This window comes from Triticum aestivum, chromosome 2B, assembly GCF_018294505.1.
Source record: "Triticum aestivum cultivar Chinese Spring chromosome 2B, IWGSC CS RefSeq v2.1, whole genome shotgun sequence".
In the NCBI taxonomy this organism is placed as follows: Eukaryota; Viridiplantae; Streptophyta; class Magnoliopsida; order Poales; family Poaceae; genus Triticum; species Triticum aestivum.
The window spans coordinates 42,791,403-42,811,782 of record NC_057798.1 but is presented as its reverse complement, the minus strand read 5'-3'; the positions used below and the strand labels follow the sequence as shown (position 1 = coordinate 42,811,782).

The window sequence follows — 20,380 nt, the reverse complement described above, 5'->3', positions numbered from 1 at the left end:
TGATTTTCATGCCAATAGAGTTGTTGGTTCAGAACAGAGATGGTTCAACTAACTGCAAGGACCTTGAACCCTCTAGTCCACATAGAGGAGACACAACAAGTGACTAACATCACTGGATCTATAAGTGAACATATGAGATGCCACTTATAATCAAACTTAAACCAAACCAGCAGCTTGTGAGAGGCTTGCTGTTTATCAAAGCACCCTATATTTCATAAAATTGTCACTGTTATGTTTTTTTCTCTCTCAAGGGCATGGCAAATTAAAGTGCTTAGGCCTTGGGAAGGCCATTCTCTGTTGTAGTCGCACTGGAACAGTCATCGCGTGAAGGCCATGGCGCACCAGCCATTACCGCTTCGATTTCCCAGGTCTCTCGGGGGCAGCTTGTCAGGTTCTTGCATCCTTGCGCCGTCACATACTGCAATCATACACTGCGTTATTACTGTGGCAATGAAGAACAACAGGTAAAGGTAAATGCAATGTGGATGCTACAGAAATTAATGTTGAGCTTGGCTCATGTAACTTTTGATAAAGAGAACATCTGCATTAGAATTGGGTGTTTGCGGTACAATTCATTTACGTGGAAATCGATAATGTGGAATCTATACTAACTTCTATAAAATCCTTCTGTATCACTATGAGCATAAAATAGATGTGAAGTTGAGTTTAGCTCCTGTAACTTTTACTCGAGAAAGAGAACTAGTAGTTAACATATCTGCATTAGAATAGGGGTTGTTTGCAGTGCATTTTGATTTACTTGGAAACCAACAATGAAGATGACCAATTACACCCTTCCTCTACAACGACGCAATATCAAGACCAAAATTGTGACATCGTGGAAGCACACAACCAAAAGTATTAAAAATAATAAGAAGGAAAAACAAAGAGAGTTGATGCAGGTAACGACTTGAAACCTATTTTTTTTACATCAACGACTTGAAACAGATATAATATAATGTATTTGCATTATTTTCTACGTACTACAAGTTAGCCATTACAAATAGGAGTGCACCAACAGTAAAATATAAAGTGTTATTGTGCAATGCCTTTCTTAAGTTGTATTGTTATGTATCAGAAAAGAGCAACCAAGACATACCAGATTACTTTCAATGCGAACACCGCCAAAGCTTTTGTACATTTCTATCTTTTCCCAGTTGAAGAACTTTGAGGAAATTGGGTCATCTTTGGCATGCCTCAGCAAAGCACCAATGAAATAACAGCCTGGCTCGACCGTAATAACCTGCAATACAGACCACATGAGCTCAAATGTTTTGTTATAACTATAGTTTTTACTGACATAAATATACCAAAAAAATAGGAGGATAGGTACATTACAACATTTGAGATTAGGTTAGGAAACTTCTATTAAGTTGAAGACCATCAAAGTAGAGAGTGTCTCGTGCACATGCAAGTGTGGGTCCATTAAGTTTAGAGAAAAGTCTACTTTTTGTCCCTCAATTCTTTGGTCTGCTCATTTTTGGTTCCTCAACTCTAAAACCGGACAGATTGCACCACAAACTCTCGAAATCAGCCATTTTTCGCCCCTGCGAAGTTTCACTACCGAGTAAACCCGGTTTTGACCATGACGTGAACAGTGCTCCGATGAACAGTAAATTAAAAAAAAGCTAATCAAATAAAAAAATTCTGAAATTTTATGACATCGAAGATACTCAAGTGCGCTAGGTGTGTGCCAATTTTCGTCATGTTTGGACGTTCGAGGAGCTCGCGGCAAAAAAAAAACAAAAGTTGGCACGCATCTTGCGCATTTGAGTATATTCTATGTCATAAAATTTCATACTTTATTGTTTTTTTTGCTATTTTTTTCGAATTTACTGTTCATCAGAGCGCTGTTCACATCTTGGTCAAAAGCGGGTTGACTCGGCAGCGAAACCCCACAAGAACGAAAAATGGCTGGTTTCGAGAGTTCGTGGTGCAATCTGTCCGGTTTTAGAGTTGATGGACCAAAAGTGAGCCGACCAAAGAATTGAGGGACGAAAAGTGGACTTTTCTCTTAAGTTTATTATATGACAAGTAGAAAGACGGCAAGCCGAATGGATCTCAGGGCCTTTATGCCCAATGCTTTCACAAAAGTAGTTCGCCTATGAATAATTGACAAGAACACAAAAGGGAATAACTTTCAGAAGTGTGAATTCCATAGACAGCAGAACACACAAACTGAGAAAAACCAATTTAACTATACATGATTATGTACAATTAAATTATATCCACGAGATTATGTATAAATCAGACAAATAATTAAAATGTTTGAATACCGAAATGGGGAACAAGAAATTTCATTAGCCTGTGCAAAAGAGAATATATTAACACAACAGCTTGTGAATTTATGGAGTTATTACCATAAATTCACAAGCTGAAATATGTAAAGCTTGATCCTAGTAACTTCTCAAACAAGTGCGCATAAAATAGAAAGAGCGTTGTGTGATACTAAATGTTAATAAATTAATCATAAAGATAATTACTTACCATGCCTTCTTTAAGGTCTCTTATTGTCCGCAAGGATCTCAATCCTGGCTCCTTTGGCCTCTCTAAGCCCTATGGTCGAGAAACAAGCATTAGTCTAAGTTGAATGGAGGTAAGTATGGCATGATTAAAATGAAAGCATGGATATTGATATAGTCAAAATCTAACCTCGGGGTAGCCTCCGGGATCGTGGGTGTCAATTCCAAGTAAGTGCCCAAGACCATGAGGCATGAAAACAGCGCCCAACCTTTGATTCATCATGTCACCAATATCACTGAAATAAATGGTTATGGAAAACTGATAAGTTAGCATCAAGCTTTACATATTATCATATTGAAATTCAATAAGCAGAAATAATTATCTCTCACACGCACCCATGGATAATATTTTCTTTCTTTAGAGATTCAAGTATTCTCTGCTCTACCAGCCTGCAAAAATGTTCATATGACGCTTAAACAATTGAAGACAATATGATTTTTTTAGGGGAAGGTCTTATTGAAGACAGTATGATAGACAAATAGAGGGAGAAACAATGTGAGTTGGTTAAACTTAAACAGATTGACACATTAGGCGAAAAGATCTGAAATTTTGCTTCCAAGTATTTATCAGGAACCCAATTTGACAACACGGATACAACTGTGAATATTCTTTAGATCAAGCACACTTATGATTGTATGCTAATTGTAAATTGTATTCTGTTAAAGCACAATCATTTCTCATAAACCCAATTTGACAACACTAAAAAAACAACATTAAAAGTTGCATGGTCTATAAGTGACGACAAAGAATTCTTACTTGTGCATATCGATCCATTTTACTCTAGGCTGCATATGTGATATCACATCATTATGAGCCCTAAGGACAACCTGTGAAATACAGTCAGTCTTGCATCAATAAAAAAATAAAAATAAAAAGCAAAGTGGGTAGTTTTACCACCAGGGTACTTACATTGTATACAATCGTCTGGTTTCTTTTGAATTTTCCATTTATCCAAAAACACATAAACTCATTCAAATAACATTACAAGACAAACACTCTATTAAAATGTGATAAACGGAAGAATGAGACAGTTTATATCGAGGTTAATGAGTTCCATGCAAGAATTACATTAGCTATGATTTGATGTCAGTAAAAAAATGCTTAATAAAAATAATCCTAAGATATCATTGGACTGAAGTGAAAAGGAAAGGACCCGAAGGTATAAATAACACGTTTAACAATAAATAACAAAATTGGATATTGTTTTTGTAAAAAAGTACTTCAAAATAGAAGTATGAATATTCCAAATGACTTACAGGGTATGAACATGTGATGTCAGAACCATAGAAATTGTATTCAGCTCCCATGTCCATTAGAGCCATGTCTCCATCATTCAACGTCTGAAGATATACTAGATATAAGTATGTCCAGAGAGAAAAGGCAAAACCGCGTACTCCTCCCCTAAAGAAGTCATGAACACACAACAATACTTCAAGACCCTCCATAGCTATTCCTTCATTCGATTTCTATCATCTGCTTCGTATGTTTGGTATTATTGTTTTCCCTTACTTGATTAATTGGTCCAACATAACATTAAAGTTGGCTAAATTATGGTCCCTAGCCCCTCCAACTGTACAGGTTTCGTACAAAATTGACTCACTGTGAACATTATCACCCAATGCTGACACGCACATGCTTCAATTAGAGATTATTTTCTGCTGACATGCTAATCAATGGTAGCAAACATCATACGACATTCAGTTCATGAATGCCATAGGCTATTTCATTAATTCAATGATATACTAACTAACCTATGATCCTTTCATCACAGTTTTCATTTTTCCAATATGCATGAATTCTGAACACATACAACAACGAGAGCAAAAACTATTGATCAAACTTACAAATTTCAAGATCTCATGGTACTCAACAACTATACAGTTGACAATTATTTTCTTAAGGAAAAAGCAGTTAACACAGAAAAAGGTACATGAACTCTACTGCCTGAAACTAAAATAAAGCATGCCCTTTTCCAAATAGCTAGTATGCATTGAAAACTAATCGTTCCTAAGATATTTGAGCTCGTGCTATCGACAAGATAATCTGAATTTTGTCGCTAGTGCGATCTACAAGCTCGAGCAAGTAAAACTAACACCAACAAGTAAGCTGCAGGCCATAAGCATCATAAAAAGCGTACCTGGTCATTTGGAGCTCCCGCATGTCCATAATGAAGAGTAGAACTGCAAGATAAGCAATAGAGTTATATAGCACACAAGATAGTCGAACTCGAAACAAACTCATATACGATAGGCATGGGGCTATTATTTTTTAACTACCTAAGAAAACAATCCTACATAACTTTCCATAGCTACCGATCTATTCACAGAAGTCAACAAATAGGCAGTGTTATGCATATAAATAAGTGAACTTGAAAAGAGAGACCTACTGAAATTACATAAAGTGAGTAGTTCATTCAGACGCTAAGAAACTCTATACTGAGATGTTTATCTCCATTCTTTATCTCATACTACCAGAAGTTCATGGAGTTAAGAATTTGAAGATTTTTTTTTCTCTAAGCTTCATCTAGAAACAATGCATAAAACTACATATACTGTTGGCACTCGGAAGGTGATTTGGTATTACGATATCCGTTTGTTACCTCACGTGACAACTTTTACATATATGTTACACGAAAATGATTAGTAAAACAATTAGTAACAATTCCACCATATTTGCAACTACTCATTACTTGCTTCACATATTAGACATAATATTTAAACTCGCCTGTTGTGTCCAGTAGCACATATACATGTGTAGGAGCAATGTCGACAGCCTTCGTGCATAGATGCATGATGAATAAAGGTGCTTTCTAACTGAGATTCCTTCATGCCTGGTTTTATCTGCCTCATAACCTTGTAAAGTGCAAGTTAACAATCAGATGTGTTTAATTCAACTCTAAAAAAGTGTAAGTATGTGAGTTAGAAGTAGTAACACCTAAATGATAGATAGACATAGTGAATATTTCTGCGAATAGGATGTCTAAAATAATGCCAGAAGTGAAGTTGGAAACAAACTATTAGCATTGATAACTCTTTATACCTCAATATGTGCTTTGGAGCTGACATCATTAGCATATTGAATGAAGGCAAGCTCCATGTCAGATTTTATAACACGGCATTCAGTTAAGATAGGATGAAGCGTGCTTAAATCAGTGTCAAACTTCTCTATCCCCTGGCATGAACAAAGAAAATGCATGGTAAGTTAGTAACCCAAATACATAACAACAAAGACAAAAGGTGTGGGAGATATTTACTTCTTTATACTTATTAGGTATGTATACCATGTCAGAAAATGTAGATTTTACTTCAAGATGTCACTAGTAGAAAAGGGGGCATTGGTCCAGGCCGGGTCAGCCCATTAGTCCCGGTTTAATCCAGAACCGGGACCAATGGGGGCATTGGACCCGGTTCGTTAGCCCCGGCCGGGGGCCGGCCGGGCCACGTGGGCCATTGGTCCCGGTTCGTCTGGACCTTTTGGTCCCGGTTGGTGGGACGAACCGGGACCAATGTGCCTTGCTCCTGGCCCACCACCATTTGTCCCGGTTGGTGGCCTGAACCGGGACCAAAGGCTTCCCTTTAGTCCCGATTCAAGCCACGAACCGGGACCAATTAATTGCCTATATATACCCCGCGAGCAGAGCACTCTCACTGCTCTGTTTTTCGTGGGCGGCGAGGAGAGAGCTTTGTGGTGCTCTAGCTCACCTCTTATGCACACGAGGTGTTCGATGGAATGCCCGAGCCACACTACTTAAGCTTTCTCCTCTCCAAGCTTCATTTTTCTCAATATTTATCTAGGTTTAGCGGTCTGTCACGTCCCGTCCCCGTCTTCACCGCCGTCGATCACCCGCGCCGATCTCGTCGCCGGCACCACCGTGGTGAGCCTCTTGTTCTTATCTTCTTTCTGAAAGGAAAAAAACTCTTACTTGTATGTTTATATAGATACTTGTATAATTTTCTTACTTTTATTATTGCATCTTATATAGTGCGATGGTTTTGGTATCCGCCCCGTCGGCCCTCGTCCTGTCTATGATTCAGATGTGGTATATATTATCTTTTCATAACTATTGGTTCATTTATTGTTTATGACAATTATGCCGACCAACATGACATAGATTTTATTTATCTAGGAGGTTGTTGAACTGGAAATTCCAACCGACCCTATTGTCGAGAGGTTAAATTTAGTTGAAGAAGAAAACAATTTGTTGAAGGAAAAAATTAGAAAAATTGAGGAGGAGAAGATGATATTGGAGTTGCATATTGCGGATGTCGTCGATGATCACAAGATCAAGATGGATGCAATGCGCTTGAAGATTAGAAAGATTAGAAAATATGCCATTCATACTGAGGCTTGGTATCATTATGCCATTGGATCAGTTGTTACATTGGTTGCGATTATGATCGCATTTGTTTTCGCATTGAAATGTTTTACATAGTTTCAGTGTATGGTTTAATTAATTTAGATGCTCTGCAGAGCTTTATGTTGTTAGATGAGAACTATGTATGTACTTTGGTTTTAATGTGATGATGAACTTTTATTAATTTGGTCACTCAATTATCTATTCATGATGTTCTGTAATGATTTTTGACACACTTAATTATATATAATGCACGCAGATGAACCGGCAATGGATGTACGGTTCAAGACACACCTCCGAGTACATTAAGGGCGTGCATGATTTTCTCGAAGTGGCTGAGGCAAACAAGCAGAATGGTTTTATGTGTTGTCCATGCCCTATATGTGGGAATACGAAGTCTTACTCTGACCGGAAAATCCTCCACACCCACCTGCTTTACAAGGGTTTCATGCCACACTATAATGTTTGGACGAGGCACGGAGAAATAGGGGTTATGATGGAAGACGGCGAAGAAGAAGAGTACGATGACAACTATGTGCCCCCTGAATACGGTGATGCTACTGAAGATCAAGAGGAACCAGACGATGTGCACGATGATGCTACAACGGGCGAAGCTGCTGAAGATCAAGAGGAACCAGACGATGTGCCCGATGATGATGATCCCCTCCGGATCATTGTCGATGCAAGGACGCAATGCGAAAGTCAAAAGGAGAAGCTGAAGTTCGATCGCATGTTAGAGGACCACAAAAAAGGGTTGTACCCCAATTGCGAAGATGGCAACACAAAGCTCGGTACCGTACTGGAATTGCTGCAGTGGAAGGCAGAGAATGATGTGCCTGACAAAGGATTTGAGAAGCTACTGAAAATATTGAAGAAGAAGCTTCCAAAGGATAACGAATTTCCCGACAGTACATACGCAGCAAAGAAGGTTGTATGCCCTCTAGGATTGGAGGTGCAGAAGATACATGCATGCCCTAATGACTGCATCCTCTTCCGCGGTGCGTACAAGGATCTGAACGCATGCCCGGTATGCGGTGCATTACGGTATAAGATCAGACGAGTTGACCCTGGTGATGTTGACGGCGAGCCCCCTAGGAAGAGGGTTCCTGCGAAGGTGATGTGGTATGCTCCTAAAATATCACGGTTGAAATGTCTGTTCAGAAACAGAGAGCATGCCAAGTTGATGCGATGGCATAGTGAGGACCGTAAGAAAGACGGGAAGTTGAGAGCACCCGCTGACGGGTCGCAGTGGAGAAAAATCGAGAGAAAGTACTGGGATGAGTTTGCAAGTGAGCCAAGGAACGTATGGTTTGCTTTATGCGCTGATGGCATTAATCTTTTTGGGGAGCAGAGCAGCAATCACAGCACCTGGCCTGTGACTCTATGTATGTATAACCTTCCTCCTTGGATGTGCATGAAGCGGAAGTTCATTATGATGCCAGTTCTCATCCAAGGCCCTAAGCAACCCGGCAACGACATTGATGTGTACCTAAGGCCATTAGTTGAAGAACTTTTACAGCTGTGGAATGGAAACGGTGTACGTACGTGGGATGAGCACAAACAGGAGGAATTTAACCTAAAGGCGTTGTTGTTCGTGACCATCAACGATTGGCCCGCTCTCAGTAACCTTTCAGGACAGACAAACAAGGGATACCACGCATGCACGCACTGTTTACTTGACACCGATAGTATATACCTGGCAAGCTGCAGGAAGAATGTGTACCTGGGCCATCGTCGATTTCTTCCGACCAACCATCAATGTCGAAAGAAAGGCAAGCATTTCAAAGGCGAGGCAGATCACCGGAAGAAGCCCGCCATGCGTACCGGTGATCACGTACTTGCTATGGTCAATGATTTACATGTAATCTTTGGAAAGGGTCCCGGCGCACTAGCTGTTTCGAGTGACGCTGGGGGACACGCACCCATGTGGAAGAAGAAATCTATATTTTGGGACCTACCCTACTGGAAAGACCTAGAGGTCCGCTCTTCGATCGACGTGATGCACATGACGAAGAACCTTTGCGTGAATCTGCTAGGCTTCTTGGGCGTGTATGGGAAGACAAAAGATACAACTGAGGCACGGGAGGACCTACAACATTTGCACGAAAAAGACGGCATGCCTCCAAAGCAGTATGAAGGTCCTGCCAGCTATGCTCTTACCAAAGAAGAGAAGGAAATCTTCTTTGAATGCCTGCTTAGTATGAAGGTCCCGACTGACTTCTCGTCTAATATAAAAGGAATAATAAATATGGCAGAGAAAAAGTTTCAGAACCTAAAGTCTCATGACTGCCACGTGATTATGACGCAACTGCTTCCGGTTGCATTTAGGGGGCTTCTACCGGAAAACGTCCGATTAGCCATTGTGAAGCTATGTGCATTCCTCAATGCAATCTCTCAGAAGGTGATCAATCCAGAAATCATACCAAGGCTAAGGAGTGATGTGGTGCAATGTCTTGTCAGTTTCGAGCTGGTGTTCCCACCATCCTTCTTCAATATCATGACGCACGTCCTAGTTCATCTAGTTGAAGAGATTGTCATTCTGGGCCCCGTATTTCTACACAATATGTACCCCTTTGAGAGGTTCATGGGAGTCCTAAAGAAATATGTCTGTAACCGCGCTAGACCAGAAGGAAGCATCTCCATGGGCCATCAAACAGAGGATGTCATCGGGTTTTGTGTTGACTTCATTCCTGGCCTTAAGAAGATAGGTCTCCCTAAATCGCAGTGTGAGGGGAGACTGACTGGAAAAGGCACGCTTGGAAGGGACTCAATAATATGCAGGGACGGATATTCTTGGTCTCAAGCACATTACACAGTTCTACATAACTCTACCTTGTTGACCCCGTATGTCGATGAACACAGGAACAGTCTGCGCTCCAAACACCCGGAGCAGTGCGACGACTGGATTACATGTGAACACATCAGGACTTTCAGCAGTTGGTTGGAAGCACGTATCAGAGGTGACAACACTGTTTGTGATGAGTTGTACTTGTTGTCCAGGGGACCATCTTTGACTGTATTGATTTGGAAAGGATACGAGATAAATGAGAATACATTTTACACGATTGACCAAGATCAAAAGAGCACCAACCAAAACAGCGGTGTCCGCTTTGATGCAACAACCGAGAGGGGAAAGGACACATATTATGGTTACATAGTGGACATATGGGAACTTGACTACGGAGTAGATTTTAAGATCCGTTTGTTTAAGTGCAAATGGGTCAATCTATCAGGAGGCGGGGTACAGGTAGACCCATAGTACGGAATGACAACAGTGGATATGAAAAATCTTGGGTACACTGACGAACCGTTCGTCCTAGCCAATGATGTGGCACAGGTTATCTATGTGAAGGACATGTCTACCAGACCGAGAAAGAGAAAAGATAAGGAAGCGAATACATCATACGATGAGCCAAAGCGCCACATGGTTCTTTCAGGAAAAAGAGACATCGTGGGAGTGGAGGACAAGACAGACATGTCTGAAGATTATGAAAAGTTTCATGAAATTCCTCCCTTCAAAGTCAAGGCTGACCCCTGCATCCTGATAAACGATGAAGATTATCCATGGTTACGGCGCAATAAGCAAATGACACAAGCGAAGAAAAAGTGAAGACTTTCTCCCGCAACTATTATGATGATACCATGCCAGCTTTATAACTGACCAGTATGATACCATTGTCCGTTTTGTACATGCACATGCTATGTGGGTCAATTTATGATACCATGCCAACTTTCAACTTTTTCAGAGTTCATTTGAAATGCTTTAATGTCTTATGGTTCGGCCCTCGTAATAATTAAAAATAGCAACAATAAGTATTTGTTGTAAGTAGAAACAAAATAAAATAAATAAAGCAAGAAAGAAAATAAAAAAACAAAAAAATTGTTTTCAAATTTGAAAACTAATGGCACTAACAGAAAGTTTATAATTTTCCTAAAACTAAAAGCAAAAACAATTAAAAAATAAAGCAAAAAACAAAAGAAAATAAATAATGCAGAAAACAAAATAAAAAAACAACAATAAGTATTTTGTTATAAGTAGAAACAAAATAAAATAAATAAAGCAAGAAAGAAAACAAAAAAAACAAAAAAAGTGTTTTCAAATTTGAAAACTAATGGCACTAACAGAAAGTTTATAATTTTCCTAAAACTAAAAGCAAAAACAATTAAAAAATAAAGCAAAAAACAAAAGAAAATAAATTATGCAGAAAAACTAAAGAAAAAAACAACAATAAGTATTTTGTTGTAAGTAGAAACAAAATAAAATAAATAAAGCAAGAAAGAAAACAAAAAAACAAAAAAAGTGTTTTCAAATTTGAAAACTAATGGCACTAACAGAAAGTTTATAATTTTTCTAAAACTAAAAGCAAAAACAATTAAAAAATAAAGCAAAAAACAAAAGAAAATAAATAATGCAGAAAACAAAAGGAAAAAACTGGAAAAAAATAAATACAGCAACAATAAGTAAAGAAAACAAAAAAACAAAAAAATGCCTCCTACTGGGCCCCCACGGCCTGAATACGACTAGAAACCCTACTATGGGACAGGATTCAGGCCCGTAGTAGGCCCAGAAGGCCCATCAGGCAAAGCAATAGTAAGTAGGCCCGAAAGCCTGCGGTGGAGAGGAGCTCGAGAGGGGTGCGGCAGTGGGGCTTATAAACCACTGCGCGCCCCTCTCGACTAGCGAGGTGGGACTAAACTTTGGCCCCGAGGCGGGCAGCATAGATGCCTTTGGTCCCGGTTGGTGGCACCAACCAGGACTAATGCCCATTAGTCCCGGTTGGTGCCACCAACCGGGACCAAAGGGCGGGAACCGGCGGCCTTTGGTCCCGGTTGGTGGCACCAACCGGGACTATCGGATGCATTAGTCCCAGTTGCTGCCACTAACCGGGACCAATGCCCTTCGTATATATACAGCACTTGGCAGTTTTCGCCAAAATCCATCTGTTTCTTCTCGCCCCGACGCCTCTGCTCCTCGTCGCCGTCGCCACTGAGCCCTGCCCCGACGCCGTCAGGCTGGTCCACCTCGCCGTCGCCGCCGCCGAGCCACTGCCCCGACACCGTCGCCGCGCCCGCCGCCCCTGCCGGCCCCGACCCCGTCGCCGTCGCCGAGCGCGCCGCCCCTGCCCCGACCCCGTCGCCGCGCGCGCCGCCCCTGCCCCGACCCCGTCGCCATCGCCGCGCGCGCCACCCGTTCCCCGACCCCGTCGCCGTCACCGCGCATGCCGCCCCTTCCCCAACCCCGTCGCCGTCGGCCCGACCACACGCTGCCGCCTTCGGTCCGGCCGCCGGCGCCCTTTCCTCTTTTTTTTTTTTTGCATTTTATGTATATGTTCTCTGTGTATATATATGTATATGTTCTCTGTGTATATATGTTCGTATATGCAAAAGTTAGATTTTAGAAAAACTTTATATATGCAAAAGTTTATATCTGCAAAAATTTATACATATATGTAAGTATATATGTATGTATAGATGTATGTATGTGGATACATGAGGGGGGTCGATATACCCCCTCTCAAATAGCATTTTTGTGCATTTTAGGTTAGTGTATATATATGTTGATGTATATATGCAAAAGATAGATTTTTAGAAAAAATACTATTTTTTCTGTTGATGATATGATGATGTTTTTTTCATATATGCATTTTTTCATATATGTATTATTTTTTTAAGTTGTTAATTAGTAGATATCGATTTTAGGTTAGTGCATTTTATCACTGATTTTAGGTTAGTTGATCAATTTAGTGCATTTTATGTTTGTTGCATTTTAGGATAGTGCATTTTATGTTAGTGGAGAGGAAAAAGTAAAATAAGGAAAAGGAAAATAAGTAGAGAAAGAAGGAGAAGAAGAAGGAGAAGACGAGGAGAGGAAGAAGAGAAAGAAGAAGAAAAAAAGAGGAGAAGAAGAAGGAATAGAGGAGCTTCTTCTCCTTTTTTTTCTCATTTTTTTTCTTCTTCTTCTTAATTTTTATCGGGAACGAGGGTGTCGAGGATCGCCGAGGGGTCGAGGGTCGGGAACTAGGGTAGAGGGTCGAGGGTCGTTAAGGGGTCAAGGGTCGAGGGTTCGAGGTTTCTAGGGTCGAGGGATCGAGAGGGTCGAAGGAAGAAAAGAGGAAGAAGGAAGAAAGAACAAGAAAAAGAATGAGAGGAAAAAGGAAAATAAGAAGATGAAGAAGAGGAGAGGAAGAAGAGGAGAAATAAATAAGAAGAGGAAAAAGGAAGAAAAAGAAGAGGAGAAGAAGAAAGGAATAGAGGAGAAGAAGAAAAAATAGAAATTTTTTCTACTTTTTCTTCTTCCCTCTATTCCTTTCTTCTTCTCCTCTTTTTTTTTCTTCTTCCTTCTTCCTTCTTCCTCTTTTCTTCCTTTTCCTTAATTATTTTCCTTTCTCGTCATTGTCGCGTCGTTGTCGATATAACCCCCTCGAGATAACTTCGACATGAGGGGCGGTCGATATAAATACCCCCCCCCCTCGGCCCTCTCGCTCGACCAAAACTCTCGAGGACACACCCAAACCCTAGAGAGAAAACGATGTTGGTCTCCTACCCCCTGCCGCCGCGCCCCTACCCGACAAATTAACTCTCTCGAAGCGTTGTTGTGTCGAGGCGACCCCGAACCCTAGAGAAGCAGCGTCGAGGCCACTAACATGATTCCTTATTGTGATTAGCTGGCTAGTTCTACGTTTGCCATCTGTACCATATATAAACATGTTGTAAATATTTGCAGAAACTATGGAGCATTGCCGAGACAAAGAAACAGAAGCGATATTGAGGGACATAATCGCAAATGGAAGGGATGAAGTTGCGTCATTTCTCCTCGACTCCGTTGGTCAGCTGGAAGAATGGGCTGAAGAAGAGGGCTATGTTCATGATGGATTCGGCCCATTAATGTCGGTACAAGAACAGGACTATGTTCATGATGGCTCTGATGACACAATGGAGGAACAAGAAGGAGACCGTGCTGACTGCTCCGGTGACCGAACCGATCCCGGCCAGGTATATATATATTAGTTAAGCCCGTGCTGACTAGTTAATTGATGCTTCCATTGTTTTGGTATATGTACACATATTAATTACTCTCGTCTTTCTTCCTTATAATTTCTAGCCCTCCGGATCGAGCACAACTTCGGTAAGGAGACGAGGCCCGAAGAAAAAGTTGAGCTCGGATGAAAAGTTTGAGATCATAGAAATCGCGCCCGACGGCGAACCGATTGAACCCATCCGGACAAGGAAGGCATTTTCTTCTCAGTGTGGGGTTCTTGTTAGGGACAAGATCCCGATCAGCATCCAACAATGGTATAAGCCTAAGGAGGAAGACGCTGAGGTGTCTTATGTCAATGATATGCAGAAAGAAGATCTTTGGACTCAGCTGAAGGCAAATTTCACCCTACTGCCAGAGGAGGATCCGAAGAAGCCAGTTAAAGAGGAATTAATCAAGTCTTGTGCTCTTAAGAAGATGGCAACCCTAATGAGGAGGTGGAGGAAAGAGCTGAACCAGTTTGTCAAAGATAAAAAGACACCAGAATTCATCGGCAAATATGAGAAGATCAAAGATCACTGGCCCGCATTTGTGGCCCACAAGACATCGGAAAAGAGTAAGAAGATGTCGGAGACAAACAAGAAAAATGTTGCGAAGAAGACACTTCACCATCGCACGGGGTCAGGTGGCTACCAGCAAGCCCGGCCTAAGTGGTCCAAGGCTGAGAATGATCTGCTTGAAAAAGGGATCGAACCAGAGACAATGAGATGGTCAGACCGTTGCCGGACTTGGTTCTTCGGGTCTGGCGGAACCTTGGACCCTGTAACAGGGTTTTGCCAGTGGACGGACGAGCAACTGGAAATACCAGTCAAGAACCTCCGACACTATATCGATGCAGCGCAGCGAGGGACGTTCCTTCCAAACAGGGAGAAGGACAAGCTCACAATGGCCCTTGGGAATCCTGAGCACCCTGGACGGACACGAGGCACGCCAGGCTCCATTCCGTGGAAGGTTGGTTTTCCGAACGCAGGGGCTTACAAAACCCACGAGAGGAGGAAGAAACTAGAGCAGGACCAACTGTAGGCGCTGCACGAAAGGGTAATGGGGCTAGAGGATCGAGAAGAGGAACGAGAAGCAGCAGATCATAGCAAACGACCTGCCGAAGCTTCCCCCGAAGCTACCCCGCCATCTCAGCGGAGAAGCAGCGTGGCTTCCACCGAGCTGCTTTAGCCGGAGCATGTCTTGACGGCTCCTGCCAGCTATCCCATGGATGGTATCACGGAGTCTCAAAATTGCCACATGATGGTGCGATGGATGACTTTGAAGGTCAAGGCGGCTGTTGGCCAAGTTTATCCTAGTGGACCCGGCACAACTTATCACTGCCAGCCGATTCCAAAAGGATATGCTAAGGTGATGGTGGATGAAATAACGAAGGGATTTGAGGACCTCGTGCTTGACCACCGTACCGGTGAAGGGGAGACTAGGCTGGGTTCTGCTCTGAAGACTCCATGCCTATAGAAGAAGGAGCTCATCAACCTTCTGAACTGGACGCCTCCGCCTTCTCCTCCTGCTCCGGCGAGTCAGGGCACTCCGCCTCCTCCTCCGGCGAGTGACGATCAGGGCACGCGTGGCGGCACTCCGCCTCCTTCTCCGGCGCATGGCGGCACTCCGCCTCCTTCTCGGCCTGCGCCGGCGCTCCCGAGAAGCCAGCAGCATCCTCCTTCTCTGCCCCGCCAGCAAGGGCGGAAGAGACCCGCCGCCGCCCCGGCTGCTCCGGCGCGTCGTACTTCTTCTCCTCCGCCTCGTAAGCAAGCACGAAAGAAGACAGACGCCGCAGCCGCTCCGTCTGCTCCGACGTCTAGCAGCACAACCAGAGGCGGGAGGCAATACAAATACGGTCCATCATCTCTCAAGCCTCTAGAGAAGTTACCGTACGAGAGGTCCGAGGAGGAAAACGATACGATTGTGCGGACCCACGTGAAGGAGTTCTTTGAAGGGGTGAAAGCAAAGAGACATCCACCTCCGGAGGAGAAGGTAGATCCGGTGAAAGCAAAACGCACTATCGATGCCCTGAGGAAACCACCAAAGTCTCCGTCGAGAACCAACTATGAGCGCATTACTGAACAGACATATCTCCAAGCCCAGCGGTCGGGAACTACTGTCAGTGCTAAAAGGTCAAAAGAACGAGCAAAGGGGAAAAAAATTGCCCAGCTCGGCGAACAAGCACAGCAATCGTGCCCCCCGCTCAATGTGTCTAATGCTCCGGGGATGGTGGCCGGTTATGGCTATCTTGACGATTACCTGCCTGACGATGCACTTTCTGATTTCTTGGAGGTGGACGGACACAGATACGAGTACGGGAAGCCTCTCGTCAAAGATGAAAAATCTCTGACAACAATGATGCGAAGATTCCATAATTGGTACATGGAAACCTGCAGAGAGTCTGAGGGTAAGAATGCTTTGTATCTGCATATTAAAGAGGAGCACGATCTCGTTGCAAATGATCTGTTGATTGTTCCATTTGAGGAGTTCTTCGAGTTCTTCAATCAAAAGGCCCTCGATAAATTAATGGTCTTTTGCTACTGCCTGTAAGTACTATTTCTGTCATTAAGTCTTTATATATAGCTCGGCTCTTTCATTGCATGTATTTATAATTAATTATCCTCAATATATTATGCAGATTGAAGATCATCGAGTGCAAAAAACAAGAAATTTATGATATTGGGTTCATTAACACAAATATCATAGATGTATTTCTGGCTGAAAACAACATCAAAGAGGCCGAGGACAACTTGCTACAAACGTTGATCAAAAATCAAAACAAAGATACCATACTCTTTCCTTAGAACGGCCCGTGAGTGTTACCGTCGTGTGCATATTCGGTTTTCCTTATTACTCAAGCGAGCTTATAGTAATATAATTGATGAGTTATGCATGCGTGCGCAGGTACCACTATCTTCTTCTGGAGATTAAGCTTGAGCGTGGACTAGTAACCGTCTTAGACTCGAGACGGAAAGATCCCAAAACCTATGCGGACATCACTGAAATGCTCAGCAAGTAAGTTCGATCGATCATTATCGCACCATATCGGTAACTTTTTGTTCATTTCCTGATATCTCAAGTAATAATAATTATTTTCTTTGTCTTGCAGGGTTTGGAAACAGTTCACCGCAGAAGCTCTGGGACTGCCGAAGGAGCTGACATATAAATACCCGAAAGTAAGTACTACTGACTAGCTAGTTGCGCGCATCTCCCATTGATTCTATAGCTATACTTTCATCAATGCCATTTATAATGCTTCATTATCAGTTTGATTGACCTCTATTTCTCGTAAAGTGCTTGTGGCAGGAGGAAGGGAATGATTTCTGTGGATACTACGTGTGCGAGTTCATCCACACCGCGACTTTGAAAAACAAGCGGGGCTACTCTAGAAGACAATATGAAGTGCGTAAGCAATAATATTCACAATTTCATTTTATTACACCATCATTTCTGTTGAGTTTCATTCATATATATGTATTAATTAACCCCCTTCTTCAAATTAGACGTGGCAGATGCGGGATGAACTTCTAGAACCAGATCGCATGAAAGCAATTCAAGAGGAATTGGCGGGATTCTTTCTTGACCACGTCATCAATAAAGCCGGAGAATACCATGTGGAAATTGATTTCAAATGCTAGGGGTTTGTAATTAAGAGATCTTATACATATTGTACATGTATGTAGTCAGTAGCGTCGGGTACATGATACGAAAACTTGTTGTTCGACCAATCTCTCCGAGAAGGAGAGGTCGATCGATCACTTCTCTCGGTATGCATGACGAACTTCTGTACTGAATGGTTCTCTCGATCACTTATGTATATATAGTACGTAGCGTCGACCAAGCACGGACATAAGAAAGGACACTTCTCTCTATTAATTAGCTAGCTAACACAATATATGAAACACCTAAATTAACCCCCCAAAACCCCCAACCTCCCCTCCTTTCAAAAAAAAAAAGAAAAATCCCAGCCACTGGAATGCTGACGCGTGGATGCCTTTTGGTCCCGGTTGGAGCCACCAACCGGGACCAAAGGCCCCCTCACTGGGCTCGGCGCACAGGGCCACGTGGAGGCACATTGGTCCCTGTTCTGGGTTGAACCGGGACTAATGGGTGGAGTTATTAGTAACGGCCCATTAGTCCCGGTTCATGAACCGGGACTAAAGGCCCTTATGAACCGGGACTATTACGTGTTTTTCTACTAGTGTGTAGTTGTGGTCCAAAAGAACATAGTAATGCAATATTAATGTGAGCGATTGCGCTTTCCAGTGACAGTATTTTACAAAACCATAAAACTAAGCATTGAGATTCAAAAGAACATGGCAATGCAATATTAACACGAATGATTGTGCTTTCCAGTGATAGTGTTTGGCAAAACTACGAGACAAAGCATCGTAACCTGTGTCATGCTAGTGTGGCTAATTATATATCACATACCTCAAAACTAGCAGGCTTTGAGTAATTTCCACTGTCAGTATTCTTTCCGTACAAGAGAAAGAGAAGGGGCTCTCCATGCTCACTAAATTTACATCGGAGAACCTGTGCAAGCTCATCAACATAGAAGACAAAATCGACCTTGTATGTATCCTGTCCAGATTTAATGAAATATTAGGAAAAATCGGAGTGTAGCGGCACATGCACGATACGGTCTATAGAATATTAAATACCTTGAAAGAAGACAATTCTTTTTCACCATTCCAAACTGCGTCGTCAAGTGTCAACCTTGGAGCAAATAAGATGGATTGTCCAGAGGCAATGTCCTTGGTGAACAATAGAAGGACAAGTTAAAAACATGGCATCAAATAAGCAAGAATTCACATCATATAAATAATTAAGCATTGAAACTACACGCTACGTATGTGTCATGGAGCTCAAGAAAGAAAACTTACGACTGCACCATAGAACCCCGGCTCTCGCACACCGAAGAGATAGGCGAAGTAGCTCTCCTACCTACCAATGATGGGCGTATCAATACAATCTGTCATGCATGCCGATGCAAGAAACGTAGGGCAAAGGGGAAGTCGGGAAACGGCAAAAGTAAAGGAGCGTCGTTCACCTGAAGAGCGGGACGCGGTCGGTGCAGTATAGAGTCTGCTCCTCGCCGCCCTTGAGAGTTGAGACAGCAGTAGACGTACCAGATTAGCGGAGGAACCCAAATGGGATAGGGAGATCGAGGGGGAGCGAGCGTAGAACGAACCTTGAGAAGGACGAGGCCGCGGAGAGGCGGCCGGAGGCGGAGAGATGGGCTCTGAGCGTGGCGACGAGGCGCGCGCGGTTGCCGGCGTGCAGCTCCATGGACACCGTGGACGGAGCAAGAGAGGAGTCGCTCGACTTGCACCATGCTTTTAAATAGCATCCTATAACGTTTAGAAGATGTCCTGCATTAAGGGTTTTTCGTTCAAACACATGAACAAACATTTTAAATAGCGCGCTATAGCACCGCTATTTTAAAAAGGTCTGCCGATAAGACATTTAGCGTGCTATTTATTTAAAACTATGTCTTGCACGCCAGGGCCAGGTGCGCCTGCACGTCCAACTAGTACGACGTAGGCGATCGAGGTGGCTCCTTGCAATTTTTGATTTGATCTACGGGTGGACGCGGCGCCCAGCCCGAATATATAGATGAGGAGGGTGTTGGGTTTAACCACGATGTAGCGGAGTGCCTGTCCGACACAGACTAGTACGTAGCAATCACCGAATAGGAGTTGTACTGGGAGTAGGCTATTCAAAGCAATAAAATCCGAAAACACATGAACAAATATTTTAAATAACGCACTATAGCATCCTATAGCGTTTAAAAGATTTCCTGTGTTAAGGGTCTTTCGTTTAAACACATGAACAAACATTTTAAATAGCGTGCTATAGCACGGATACATGGAAGATGTCTGCCGATAAGACCTTTAGCGCCCTATTTTTAAAACTATGTCTTGCACGGCAGGGCCAAGTGGGCCTGCACGAGTGCACGTCCAGCTAATACGACGTGGGCGATCTACGGGTGGACGCGGCGCCCACCCCGAATATATAAACGAGGAAGGGTGTTGGGTTTAACCACGATGTAGCGGAGTCCCTGTCCGACACGGACTAGTACGTAGCAATCACCGAATAGGAGTTGTACTTGGAGTCGGCTATTCAAAGCAATAAAATTCGAAGGCACGATACGGGCTTTGTAATTTCATACGTGCATGTGTTAGCCTTCATTCACGTAAGGATCTTGCCTGCCTGCCTGCTTGGTCTAGCTAGCTTCTACTCCCTCCGTTCCATATTACTTGTCGCTGATTTAGTATAATGTACTAAATCAGCGACAAGTAATATGGAACGGAGGGAGTAGTACGTGTGTTCTAGCCAAAAGCACCGGCTAGCTGAGCATCCCGAACTCAGGATCGGTCTCGTCGGAAAGTACTTGACGAGTTAGAGGGACCTACACCAACAATTGGTTGTTCGCATAAGTCCCTGCAGTACGGTAGAGGAGCGAACCGTGTTTTCTCTCTCTT

The 20,380-nt window shown here is 42.8% G+C and overlaps 1 pseudogene; it reads right to left on the bottom strand.

The window, feature by feature from the left end:
- Positions 1 to 271: 271 nt before the first annotated feature.
- On the bottom strand, positions 272 to 19,854 carry LOC123040271 (xaa-Pro dipeptidase-like; annotated as a pseudogene).
- Between the last annotated feature and the right edge of the window lie 526 nt (positions 19,855 to 20,380).